The sequence below is a fragment of the Lynx canadensis genome, chromosome A3 (genome assembly GCF_007474595.2).
Source record: "Lynx canadensis isolate LIC74 chromosome A3, mLynCan4.pri.v2, whole genome shotgun sequence".
Taxonomy (NCBI): domain Eukaryota; kingdom Metazoa; phylum Chordata; class Mammalia; order Carnivora; family Felidae; genus Lynx; species Lynx canadensis.
In genome coordinates this window covers 31,194,326-31,207,959 of record NC_044305.1, presented here as the reverse complement: position 1 = coordinate 31,207,959, position 13,634 = coordinate 31,194,326, and the positions used below count along the sequence as shown (strand labels likewise).

General features: G+C 42.8%; 1 long non-coding RNA gene across 2 annotated transcripts; it reads right to left on the bottom strand.

Moving 5' to 3' along the window:
* Window positions 1-580: 580 nt before the first annotated feature.
* On the bottom strand, window positions 581-12,303 carry LOC115510315. Of its 2 annotated transcripts, none has more exons than XR_003967668.1 (4): window positions 11,213-12,303; window positions 8,941-9,129; window positions 7,804-7,992; window positions 581-1,414 (listed from the first exon to the last, which is right to left on the bottom strand). It is a non-coding gene; the product is annotated as an uncharacterized LOC115510315 (long non-coding RNA). The 2 variants fall into 2 exon arrangements; XR_003967667.1 differs by having other exon boundaries at window positions 581-862.
* Window positions 12,304-13,634: the final 1,331 nt, after the last annotated feature.

Below are 13,634 nucleotides of genomic sequence, written 5' to 3'. Positions count from 1 at the left end.
TAATGTAATGGTTAAGATTACACTGGAATGCCAAAAGGAAGCCAGTCTGCTTAGGTTGAAAGCCTCAATTCCCACCTTCCAGTATATTGCCTTGGACAAAGTACCTAACTTCTCAGTGTCTCCATTTCCCCGTGTCTCATAGGATTGCCGCTGGCAGTAAGTTGGGACAATTCTTATGAATTTAGTGCAGTGCATGGCACATAGTAAGACTCAATAAATGTTAACTATTATGATGACCATTTAAGGCCACTTCCTCTATGCAAAGCACGGCTCTTGTAGATTTACTTAAATCATCTCTTAATTCTCAGAGTGACCCCATGGAGTAAAGGGCAAATTTTCATAGAAGATGGAACTCAATCTTGGGGAGACCCTTCTATGTGCTGGACATTGTGTTAGGTGATGCAAAGAGGGAAAATTAGACACTCTCTCAGCATTGACAAGTTTGTGGAAGAGACAGTAAGAGAACAAAGCAGCGATCATCCGAGTGATGGACGAGTGTGTTTCCAGAGAACCGGTTCCAAACTAAGATTAGCCTGCTTGCAGATTGAAAATCAACACTTGCGAGACAAGCGATGGTGGAAAGAGCAGGGTTGCTTTATTCAGGAGGCCGGAAACCTGGGGAGATGCTGGACTGATGTCTCAAAGACCACCTTCCTCATCCAAGGGAAGCTGGAAGGTTTCAAAGGGGAAGGCACAGGGAAAGGGCAGGGAGCTATGTGCAGAAGAAGCAAGTGCCCAGGTCGTTAGTCATATGTGGACATGACCCTGAACAGACTTGCTGGCATCCGTGGCAGCTGTTTTCGAATGTAGTCAGGCCTTATCTTCTGGGAACATTTGGTCCTTCGCTCCTCAAGGCCAGTGGCTGCAAATCGCAAAGTGAGTAAGTTAGTTCTGCTACAGATCAAGGGACTTGGGTTAGCAATCGAGGAGAGCATAAACGTGACGCCGGTTAACCCTCGAGACTGGGTGCAGTGCTGTTGCAGGTGTGGCAGTGAAAGCATAGAGCACCAAGTCTTTCGTGGGGTCATGGAGCCATGTGTCAACCGATCTATCCCTTCCTCCTCCTGCGATGGCCCCTCATGGCACGTCTCCGGTTTCCACAGACTTGTGTTCCTGTTTCCGGCCCTTCCGTTGCGCCTCATGTCTAGTCGTCTCTCCTGTGACAATATCACAGTGCCTTAATGGCTCCGACTCTTTAATAAGTCTTGACAGGCAGTAGAGCAGGACCTCCCCACCACCTTGCCCTTCCTGTGTCGAGAGTGTCTTGACTATGCTTGGTTCTTGACTCTTCCACGCAAATTTTCAAATCAGCTTTTGGGGTTCCAGGATGACTTTATTGGAATAATGCATGGAATTACATGGTATCCATAGCTCCGTTCTGGGGAAAGGGACACATGTGTGGCATTGCATCTTCCTAGTCATAAACATATGCAATTATTTAGATATTCCTTAACGTCTTTCAGTAAAATGTCATCATTTTTCCCATGATAAATCTTGCCTTGACAAATGAAAAAATCTGAGTCTACACGGAAATCCTCCTTATCTTAATTTCCAAAATGCTCGCATAGTTAGCACTGATTTTCATTAGTAAATTGGCTGCTGCTAAAGAACTCTCTAGAAGAGCTCTTCAGCCTAAGTTCTCATCAGTGAGGAGCAAAGATGGGGAGGTAACATCGTGCCCAGGAAGTTTTTAATCAGTTAATTTTCTCATCCACTTTGTTCAAGGGGAAAAGAAAATGCTCACTGCGTAGGCAGTGCTCCAGGACTTAAATAGGTTTTCAAAAGTTATATCCTCTCACTTTTCCAACAGACTCTTATACTCCATGTACTTGGCACCATGCTGGAAACTACTGGGACGCAGGCGGGAAATATATCGTACTTGGTCCCTGTCCCCCAAGAATTTACAATGTCCCGAGAGACAACTCACCCCTGAGTTGTTCTAAACTCACAGCCCAGAGCTGCTTCCAGTTTGTTCTTCCCATTTAGCTCAAGGCAAAGTGATGATGATGCTGAAAATATGGTTCTTCTTTATCCCCACCATATACATTAAAAAAACACTATTGCCATTTGCACCCCTTTTTCTTATTTTAGAGAGAAAGAGAAGGGGAGAGGGGCAAAGGGGGAGAGAAAGAGAGACAATCTCAAACAGGCTCCAGGCTCAGTGCAGAGCCTGACAAGGGGCTCGATCCCACAACCCTGGGATCATGACCTGAGCCAAAATCAAGAGCCTGACGCTCCACCGACTAAGCCACCCAGGCGTCCCTGAACCCTTTTTTAAACGGAACTAATGGTTTCCCTTTTCAGTCCACCTCTCCTTCGTAGGGAAGGAGCTGAGGGCCTCCTCAATTCACTGATTGAATTTTTTTCTTAGCATGTGTGTTTCTTGTATGATGGCAGGTAGTATTTCTATCATACACCTTTATCTCTAATTGGGGAACAAAAGATTTTGCTTGCTGTTAAAGGAACTTTATATCAGCATCTAAGGAGATATCTTTCGGAGGAGGAAGTTTAACAAAGGGGCAGAGAGAACTTGAAATCTAGTGGCCATCTACAGCCCTGAAGAGAGGAAGACTGAAGTTCCTCCATTTGCACTGACGAAATTATAAACCCAGAGTATGGGGTAAAGGAGAAGAGGCACATGTCCCCCCACTTGCAACTTGGCAAAGGAAAAATAATTTGAGGGGCGCCTGGGTGGCTCACTGGTTAAGCATTCGACTTCAGCTCAGGTCATGATCTCGAAGTTCACAAATTCAAGCCCCGCATCGGGCTCTGTGTTGACAGCTCCGAGCTTGGATCAGTTTCTATACCTCCTTCTGTCTCTGCCCCTTCCCTGCTCTCTCTCTCTCTCTCTCTCTCTCTCTCTCAAAAATAAATAAAACATTAAAAAAATAATTTGAAACTATGAGATATGATTAAAGCGACAAAAAGTGTATCACACACACATTTTGTAGGCAGGTAAGTTGTGACACATAAGTTATATTTCCATTCTGCAACAACACAGAAATTGTAAACCTTTCCTCAAGGTAAAAAAGAAAACGGAAGAGCCCTTTGGCATGACTCAGCCGCCTACATCATTCAGATTATGCCACCTCTACATCCCGGCACCAGCTTATGTCTTCATGTTGACACGTGTGCAGCTCTCCATTGCCAGGCTCCCACATTTCGTATTTCCCTTCAGTCACTAAATATTTAAGGCATGTTTGGCCGTGGGTTCTTTCTAGCACTGCAATGTCCAATACAGTAGCCATTAGCCATATGTGACCATTTAAATTTTAATTAAATAGAATTTTTTAATGTTTATTTTTTCTTTATTTTGAGAGAGAGAGAGAGAGAGAGAGAGAGAGAGAGAGAGAATGAATGGGGGAAAGGCAAAGAGAATCCCAAGCAGGTTCCGTGCCATCAGCGTGGAGCCCAACGTGGGGCTCGATCTCACAAACCATGAGATCGTGACCTGAACCGATCTGAATCGGCCTGAATCAAGGGTCACATACTTAATGAACTGAGTCACCCAGGCACCCCTCAATTAAACAAAATTTTAAATCCAGTTCCTCGGGGGGCGCCCGGATAGCTCAGTTTGTTAAGCATCTAACTCTTGCTGTGAGATGGAGCCCTGCATCAGGCCCTGAGCTGAAGGTAGAGCCTGTTTGGGATTCTCCCTCCTCTCTCTCTCTCTCTCTCTCTCTCTCTCTCTCTGCCCCTCCCCCACTTGCACATGCATGCACACACTTTCTCTCTCTTTCTCAAAATAAATTAATTTAAACAATTCCATTCCTCAGTCACAATAACTACATTTCAAGTGCTCAGTAGCTACATATGGCTAGTGGCTACTGTATCAGACAGCAGAGATCTAGAACATTCCTTCATTATGGAAAGCTCTATAGTGTTGTTCTTAATAATTGGAAGAGCTTGAAAATCAGATTAAAACCAAACTCATTCTCTTTCCTCCCAGACTCCTCTCCTCTTTTCTCTCTCCCTCCTCTTCTACCATAGCCTATTCTTACATCTGGTTCAGAATTCCTGGAAGAGACTGGACACAAGTCTCCAGGATTTGTGAATATTAATAAATTCCTGAACTTTCCAGCAATGACCCCAAAGTTGTTATACATCAGTAAAAATACGGGAACTGTAACAAAAAAAATTTTAAAGAATGAACTAAACAGGAAATAAATACTTAATAAATATTTTAGAAATTTAGTAATAGGTCAGGAGCCTGGGTGGCTCCGTTGGTTGAGCGTCAGACTTCAGCTCAGGTCATGATCTCATGGTTCGTGGGTTCAAGCCCAGCATCGGGCTCTCTGCTGTCAGCACAGAGCCTGCTTCAAATCCTGTCTCCCTCTCTCTCGGCCCCTCCCCTGCAGGTGGTCTCTCTCAAAAATAAATAAAAAACATGAAAAAAAAAGAAGTGTATTCATAGGCCAATTGTTTATTATAATGAATAGTTCTGATTAAAATATTTGTATTAGTAGTACTTTGAATTATACATAACTCAATTCACTTTAATTTTTTTAAATGTTGACTCAACATTTTGTGTAACATAATTTGAAGGTAGGTCTGTTTCTTTTATTTTTTAATTTTTTTTTAAGTTTACTTATTTATTTTGAGAGAGTGAGCGAGAGCTGGGTAGGGGCAGAGAGAGAGAGGGGAAGAGAGAGATTCCCAAGCAGGTTCCAGGCTCTGAGCTGTCAGTACACCGTCTGATGCAGGGCCCGAACCCATGAACCTTTAGATCATGACCTGAGCCGAAGTCAGACACTTAACTGACTGAGCCATCCAGACGCCCCATAGGTCTGTTTCTTTTAACACTTCCTTTTGATATCTCTTGTAATCGAAAAATATTCCTCATAAGAAGTAAATGTAGTAAGGACATCATTGGGTATGCTCTCCTAAATTGTGATACTTCTTTTTCTCTCTTCCACCAACAATTATGGTGACATGTAGACAGTAAATCACTATGTTCCCTGATGTTTTTGCAGACTAATCAGAGGGTGCCATATTCTCATATATATTAACAAAGTATTTCATTTCAAAACCTACTGAAATACTTCATTTGGAAGCTTTTAAACAGCCCAACAATTCTGTTCCCAAGTTTTGCCCCCCCATTTTTTATTGTGGTAAAAAACACATAACATAAAATTTACCATGTTAACCATTTTTAAGTGTATTATTCAGGAGTATTAAGTTTATTCACATTGTTGTGAATGGATCTCCAGAATTTTTTATCTTGTAGATATGAAACTCTATACTCATTAACTCTTCTTTTCCCCTCTCCCCTACTCCTGGGAATGACCTACTTTCTGTCTCTGAATTTGACTACTCTAGATACCCCATATAAGTAAAATCATGCCATATTTGTCTTTCATGACTTGCATAAAGTCCTCAAGGTATATCCTTGTTGTAGCATGTGATAGGATTTCTTTCCTTTTTAAAAAAAAATTTTGTTAATGTTTATTTTTGAGAGAGAGACAGAGAGACAGAATGTGAACGGGGAGGGACAGAGTGAGAGGGAGACACAGGATCCAAAGCAGGCTCCAGGCTCTGAGCTGTCAGAACAGAGCCCGATGTGAGTCTCGAACTCACAAACCATGAGATCATGACCTAAGCCAAAGTCAGACGCTTAACCAGCTGAGCCATCCAGATGTCCCAGGATTTCTTTCCTTCCTAAGACTGAATAATGTGTGTGTGTGTGTGTGTGTGTGTGTGTGTGTGTGTGTATCTCACATTTTGTTTATCCATTCAATTGTCATTGGATGTTTGGGTTGCTTCTGTCTCTTACTATTGTGAACAGTGCTGCTGTGAACATGAGTGTGCAAATATCTCTTCAAGATTCTGATTTCAATTATTCTAGATATACACTCAGAAATGGGGTTGCTACCTCGTATGATAGTTCTGTGTTTAATTTTCTGAGGAATCTCCAGACTGTTCTCCATAGCAGTGGGACTAGCTTACAATCGCACCCTCTGTGCACTAGGGTTCTAATTTTTCCACATCCTCACCAACACTTACTATTTTCTAGTGTTGTTTTTCATAGTGGACATCTGAATGGGTGTGAGGTGATACTTCATTGTGGTTTTGATTCACGTTTCTCTGATGATTTGTGATATTGGCATCTTTTAATATGCCTGTTGACCATCTATATTATCTTTAGAGAAATATTTATTCTCAGTTGGGTGATTTGAATTTTTGTTGTTGAGTTGGAAGCGTTCTTTATATATTCTGAATATTAGCCCCTTATCAAGTATATGTTTTGCATATATTTCCTCCCATTCCATAGGCTGTGTCCTTTGATGCACAAAAGTTTTTAAGGTTGATGTAGTCACATTTGTCTATTTTTGCTTCTGTTGTCTGTGTTTTTGGTGTCATAACCAAGAAATAATTGCCAATCTCATGAGCTTTTCATCTATGTTTTCTTCCAGGAGTTTTACAGTTTTAGGTCTTAAATTTAGATCTTTAATCAATTTTGAGTTAATTTTTGTCTATGGTGTAAGCTAAAGTCCAACTTTATACTTTTACATGTGGATATCCAGTTTTCCCGACACCATTTGTTGCAAAGACTGTCTTTCCCCCATTGAGTGCTCTTGGCATCTTTGTTGAACATCATTTGACCATATACACAAAGGCTTATTTCTTGGCTTTCTATTCTATTCCATTCTTCTATTTGTGTTAATGCCGATACTACACCGTTTTGATTATTGTAGCTTTGTAATGTGTTTTGAAATCAAGAAGTGTGAGTCCTCCAACTTTGTTCCTTTTCAAAATTGTTTCGGCTATGCTGAGTTTCTTGAGATTCTATATGAATTTAGAATGTATTTTTCTATTTCTATGAGAAATGTCATTGGGATTTTGATAGGGAGTGCACTGAATTTGTAGGTTGCTTTGGGTAGAATTGATATCTTAACAATGTCAAGTCTTCTGTCCATGAATACAAGATCTCTTTCCACTTATTCATCTTCTTTAATTTCTTTCAATAAGTTTTATGGGGCACCTGGGTGGCTCAGTTAAGTGTCCAACTCTTGGTTTCAGCTCAGGTCATGATCTCATGGTTTGTGAGCTCGAGCCCCGTGTTGGACTCTGTACTCCAGTGCAGAGTCTGCCTGGGATTCTCTCTCTCCCTTTGTCTCTACCCCTCCCCTGCTCTCTCTCTGACTAAAAAATAAATAAATTGTAAAAAATAAAAAATAATAATGTGTTGTAGTCTTTAGGATAGGAGGCTTTCACCTCCTTGGTTAAGTTTATTCCTAAGTATTTTCTTCTTTTTATTGCTATTGTAAATGAAATTATTTTCTCAATTTCCTTTTTGGGTTGGTTGGTCAATTGTTTTTCCCCCAATTTTAAAAAGTAAGGCAGGAGGTAGACGACCCACTTGTTTTTCTTTGATCAGTAAAATATAAACTTTCAAAATGTTCTCTCCATATATTTTATTCCAGAAAAATATTTGCTTTCTTTCTCAATGCTGAACCATCATTTTCACCTTGGTGGTAGATGTTTTGTTTTGTTTTGTTTTGTTTTGTTTTTTTACTAATTTTGTTTATTATAAAATTTTTATTACGAACATTTTCAAACATATGGAAAAATAGAAAAAAATAGTGTAATGACCTCCCATATATGCATTACCTAAACTTAACCATTCTTAACATTTTGCCAGATTTGCTTCCTATTTTTTGCCAAAGCATTTATAATAAATTACAGACATGACATTTTACTTCATAACACTTTCATATTTCTATTTTCTAAAAATAAGGACTTTTCTTCCATAACCCTATACCACTCTACCTAACAAAACGAACAATAATTCTTTCATGTTACCTGGTACCCGATCCGTATTCAGATCTCTCCAATTGTTGCCATAACGTCTTTTGCAGCTGGTCCATCTGAGCCAAGATCCACACAAGGACCACACATTGCATTTGGTTAGTAGGTCTCTCAAGTCCCTCTGAATCCAAAGACAGCTGGACAGCACTAGGTTCAGGAATGTGTCTGGACAAGGCTATTAGTCTGGAGAAGCAAAGGGGACACAGAAGGCTGTGTTCATGGCGGAGGGTATTGGGACCTATAATAATATTTCATATCATAAACTCCAAGAGTGATGAAGTGCCTCTGGCTCCAGTGCAAAATTATGGAAGTCTGGAGCCAAAGAGGCTTCCAGAAGGTCTGTTGGAATCCTTACTTGATCAGATTCTGTCATCTGACAATGTGTATCTCTGGGAGAAGATTTCGTGCACAATTTTACTTCTCTGTATGGCTCAGTTAATGTTTCTAATCTCTTTGCAGTGAATTCTGACGACACCAACTTCCTTCCCCATCCACGAGATAAGCGAGTCTTGCTGATTTACTCTTGTCCTTCTGCCAGTCTGACCCTCCACCATCACTTGTCAATTCTATTGATAGTTATTTGTCTTCCCAGAATAGGCTCCCAAATTTGAAACACTCGCCTTGTTTTAGAGGAAAACTGTGTAACTTACTTTTAAATTAGATGCCCTTTAACAAACGTTGCCACCAGGTAACCCATGAATTCTCGTGTGGTCTAATGATTTTTATGCTCATCCTCTTAGAAACTTCCTTATTCAGCAAGCTATGTCAGTGGAGCACTTCTGATTTCCACCTCTTTGCTGCAATACCTAGCCTCTGAAACAATGGTGGATGTGTTTTTTATGGGATGTTCAAGACCCTCACACCAAAATCCTTTCTGATCCCTTCTTAAAACAAAGCAGACGATCCTTGCTGGCTACAGGTTTTTTGGGCTTTCCTTTTCATCAAACACTGGTTTTATTCAAAAACTCATTACTGCTGAGACTCTCTGTCTAGTTCATCTTTTCTTTCATGGCTCATTAAAAACATCTCTTGCATTTTATTGCCGCCAGAACCTAACAAGCACTATATACCCTGGGACACGTTAGGAAGAGCTCTCTGTACTTGTACCAAACTGCACTGCCAACTTCCCACCTGAGTCCTTTGTTTTCACATTCTCCAAATCTCCAGACGCATTTTCTAGGTGTCCTCCATTGATTTTCTGACCAAGGACCGCACCGTAACTTTGTTACCGTCTTGTTTTTGTTTATTCTTTCAATCGTTTTTATTCCAGGAGGATGAGACATTTTACACAAGGGCATGGAGCCTGCCATCTTTACACTCCTAGATGGGAAATATTAAAAGTGATAGAAAATATTAAAAGTGGCTTTCCACTTGTCGGGAAGTTTCACAATATTTTGTCGAGTTCTGAATCCCGTTGCCCATGATTTCAAAAACAAAGCAATGAAAAAGTGGAGAGCTTTGGATTAGGGCCTACCCTACTCCAGTGTTACTTCATCCTAATTACATCTACAACGACCCTATTTCCAAGTAAGGCCATCTTCTGAGGTCTCAGGGGTTATGACTTCAACATATTTCGGGGCAGGGGGGGCACAATCCAACCCACCACAGAGCTTAGAGGAATGACTACAGACCCTCCCAGCACTAACAGCCTATGTATCTAAAAATGAGATGAACAAGGGGCACCTGGGCGGCTCAGTCAGTTAAGCATCCAACTTCAGCTCTGGTCACGATCTCATGGTTCATGAGTTTGAGCCCCACATCGGGCTCCATGATGACAGTGTGGAGCCTGCTTGGGATTCTCTCTCTCTCTCCCCCTCTTTCTCTCTGCCCCTCCCCCACTCACGTGCACACATGCTCTCTCCCTCTCTCTCAAAATAAATAAACCAAAAAAAATGAGATGAACGATGGGAAGTGCTGTCCAAGCAAGAAGCGCCACTTGGGAGAGTGATGACTACGCTTTGTGATGGTTGGTGTGGATGATGCCAACCAGAGATATCATTCTGATCTCTGCCTCTGCCATCAGATCTGGCTTTATTTGGATCTAGCCAGATTGGGTTCTGGCTGCTGTTGAATCAAAATGTGTAATTGCCCGTGCTAGTCATAAGAGTGCTCTATTCAGGGATATTTCCTCCCACCTGTAGAAGTGATCGATGTTCCTAATAAGAGTCAAGTGACCCTGCATGGTTAGGGAGTATCTTCTGAATCATCAAAGAACAACTAAATTGTCTTCTGAAGAATGTTCCTGTTAAATGCATTTGAGTGCTTTCTTTGAAATTCAGTCTCAAGATAAGTCCTTTAAAAGCAGAGGTTGAGGAGCACCTGGATGGCTCAGTTGGTTAAGAGTGTGCCTCTTGGTTTTGGTTCAAGTGTGATCTCACCCTCACATCGAGCCCTGCGTGAAGTCTGCTTAGGATTCTCTCTCTCTCTCTCTCTCTCTCTCTCTCTCTCCTCTCCCCTGCCCCTCCCCTGCTCTCACGCATGCAGGCACTCTCTCTTTCAAAAAATAAAATAAAATAAAATAAAATATAAAATAAAATAAAATAAAATAACAGAGGCTAAGACAGGATTCAGGTGCACATGATTTATTGAGGGTGAATGGAGAAGAGGAGTAAGAGAAGCAGGAGGGGGGCAGGGGAAGGAGCTGAGCAGGGATGTGGTCTCAGCTGGAGTCTAGCGTCAGCCTGGTCCACAGAGAGCTCTAGAGTGTGAATGCACCACGTGATCAGTCCCACCTTAAGGCAAGGGGACTGGCCTTTTGTGCCCCTTATCAGTTGTCATTTGCAGTGGGCTGCCAGAGGGGATGCGTAACTTCTCCCAAGGAAGTTCCCAGACAAGGAAAATTCTGTGGGGGCGCCTGGGTGGCGCAGTCGGTTGGGCGTCCGACTTCAGCCAGGTCACGATCTCGCGGTCCGTGAGTTCGAGCCCCGCGTCGGGCTCTGGGCTGATGGCTCGGAGCCTGGAGCCTGTTTCCGATTCTGTGTCTCCCTCTCTCTCTGCCCCTCCCCCGTTCATGCTCTGTCTCTCTCTGTCCCAAAAATAAATAAACGTTGAAAAAAAAAAAAAAAATTTTAAAATAAAAAATTCTGTGCAGAAGGGGGCGACTGTGATCTGCCAACAGTCGCAGCAAACGAGAGATGGGTACACCGGCTGGTAAAGGCTGTCTGGCATTTCTGTACACTCGGTGATGTGTATATGGGCTACAGCCACTATTGTGGGGTGAACTGTGTTACCACCACCACCACCAAATTCATACGTTGAGGTCCTAGGTTCCAGTACCTCAGAATGGAATTGTATTTGGAGATAGGGTATTTGAAAAAAGTCAGGTTAAATGAGGTCTTTAGGTGGGCCTTAATCCAATACGACTGGTGTCGTTGTAAGAGGAGATTAGGACCTAGACACTCACGGATGGAAGGCAATGTGAAGACACAGGGAGAGTCTGCAAGCCAAGGACAGAGGCCTCAGGATAATTATACTCTGGTGACGCTTTGACCTTGGACTTCTGGCCTCCAGAACTGTGAAAACATAAATTTCTGTCAGTTAAGCCACCCAGTCTGTGGTACTTTGCGATGGCAAACGAATAGTCTTATATGGCAAAAACAGTCACTCATTTATCTTCGCCAGCTCCAAAGGCCAGGATGTTGGATTCGCTTGGAAATCTCCTCTCCCAATCCTGCTAGAAACCCCTGCCATAGTGTTTCATTATCCCCAGTGCCCCGAGGCCACCAATAAAGACAAATTCATCTAACGGCTCTACCTCTGTGGAAACATAGTTACATTCAGGCATCTCCTCCGTGTATTTTCCCACACCCATACCCGTGGTTTCTACACCCAGCAAGCAGGCTTTGTTTTGCTAAAAAATTATAAATGTGAGAGTTCCCGCATTAGGGTGGTTTGAATAACAGTGGGAGAGAAAAGCTATTAGACCAGGCGTGCTCTCTGTCTTCTGTTCCCATAACATCTTCACTCTGTAATGGTGTCAGGGGATATTAAAACGTCATTGATAGACAAAGGCTTTATAACAACACCATCTTACCCAAAGGCTTATGGGTGGCTGAATTATGATGGAGAAGTTACTCAAATAGCCATCAATCTCTGCTGTGTTGTCTGGGAGAAAACATTTAGTGCTCTGATTTCACCATCTTCTCCTGAAACTTTTTGGTAAGGATTGCTGCCGGCCTGGGTATATGTCACTATTTGGAAATAAAGCTACTTCCTAATGACCTTTTCCATAAGAGGACAATGGCTAAGGAAACTGAAATTCCCACAAAAGCAATTTTGGTTCCTTCCCTCTCCCTTCCCCACACCCTTAAAGCAAATAACAATGTTGGCTCCCCGGAGTTTCTTCGGTCTTTCTTTCCTCTGTCCGTTGACTGGTGGAAATACCGATGAAGAGGTGAAGTGGCAGACTCAAGGAGGCAGGAAAGAGAGATGCATATCACGAACGAGATCCTTCAATTCTCACTCTACCCTAGAGCTGAGCTTTAGAGCTCTGTTAGGGCCAGTGGCTCAATGACTCTGGCGTTCGGCCCCAGAAGCACCAGCCAGCCTTCCTGACCTCTTGGTGCGGTTCATGGGTCCTTGGACGAAGCTGTCTGAGGCAGCTGCCCCCTACTACCCAGATGTAACCTCCAGAGTCACTTAGAATCTTCTCCTGTAACTCGGTGGGGATGGGGGGTGGTGATTTTGCTCCCCAGGAGACATGTGACAATGTGTGTAGGCATTACTGGTTGTCACACTGTGGGGATCGGGGGGTTGCTATTAGTATCTAGTGTATAGAGGGCAGGGGTGCTGTTAAATATCCTATAATGCACAGGACATCCCCCCTCCCCCCATCGTCCAACACGTACCTAAAAAAACAATTATCTGGACCAAAATGTCAATAACGCTAAGTTTGAGAAACCCTGTTCTAACTATTTTTCATCAGAACCCACCCCCCCCCCCCGCTCCAGCCTTTCATCCTGCCTTGACCTACGTCACCCATCTATGCATCTATCATTCAGCCTATAAACATTCACCATGAGCCTTGTCTCAGCCTGGAACTGTACCATTTGCTTTCAAACACACATGGAACAGGAATGATAAAGATTTAAACTGTAGATTGGCAGCTAATAAGGGCAATCATTCAGACGGTGATTTTACTTGAAGATATGGAGGAATGTGGCGTGTGATAGATGGGCTGGGCCAGTGGGATGGCTGCTCAGCGTGGTGTTGGCAGGGCTCCCTCATGCACTACAGTCAACTCATGGCCGATGACCTCACTCGCACATCTGCCGGGTGTCTGCCTGTTGGCAGGGACAATAACAGTCTGTTTATCATCCTGCAGTGGGCTCATTCACAGAGCAGTAGTAGTAGGGTTCCCAAGAGCACCATGAAAGGGCAAGCTCCACTGTGCTAGCATATTCCAAGCCTCTGTTTGCAACACAGAGCAAGTCACATGGCCCTGCACCAATTTCCAGGAGTGAAAAATAAACTCCACCTCTTGATGGAAGAAACCAACAAGTCACATCGCCTAGGGGTGTAGATACAAGGAGAAGAAGATCTGGAGCTATTTTGCAATCAGTTTTGCAATGAGAGTGACTCCTTAATCTTTCTTTCTGGTTCCTCTCCATGGCCAGATACTGAATTCTTCCCTTTGGCTTTGGCTAATGACCATTTCTCATTTTCACTTTAGTGAATCCTCACCCCAATCCCACGCGGGTTGGCCAGGCAGGTTCAGTTTTCCTTGTCGCTGTTTTTACTCTATACGTGCAAACCTTGAGTCCCTGCAAGACAGAGTTCTAGCCTAGGTCAAAAGCTAGTAAGTGACAGAAGTAGACCATAATAAT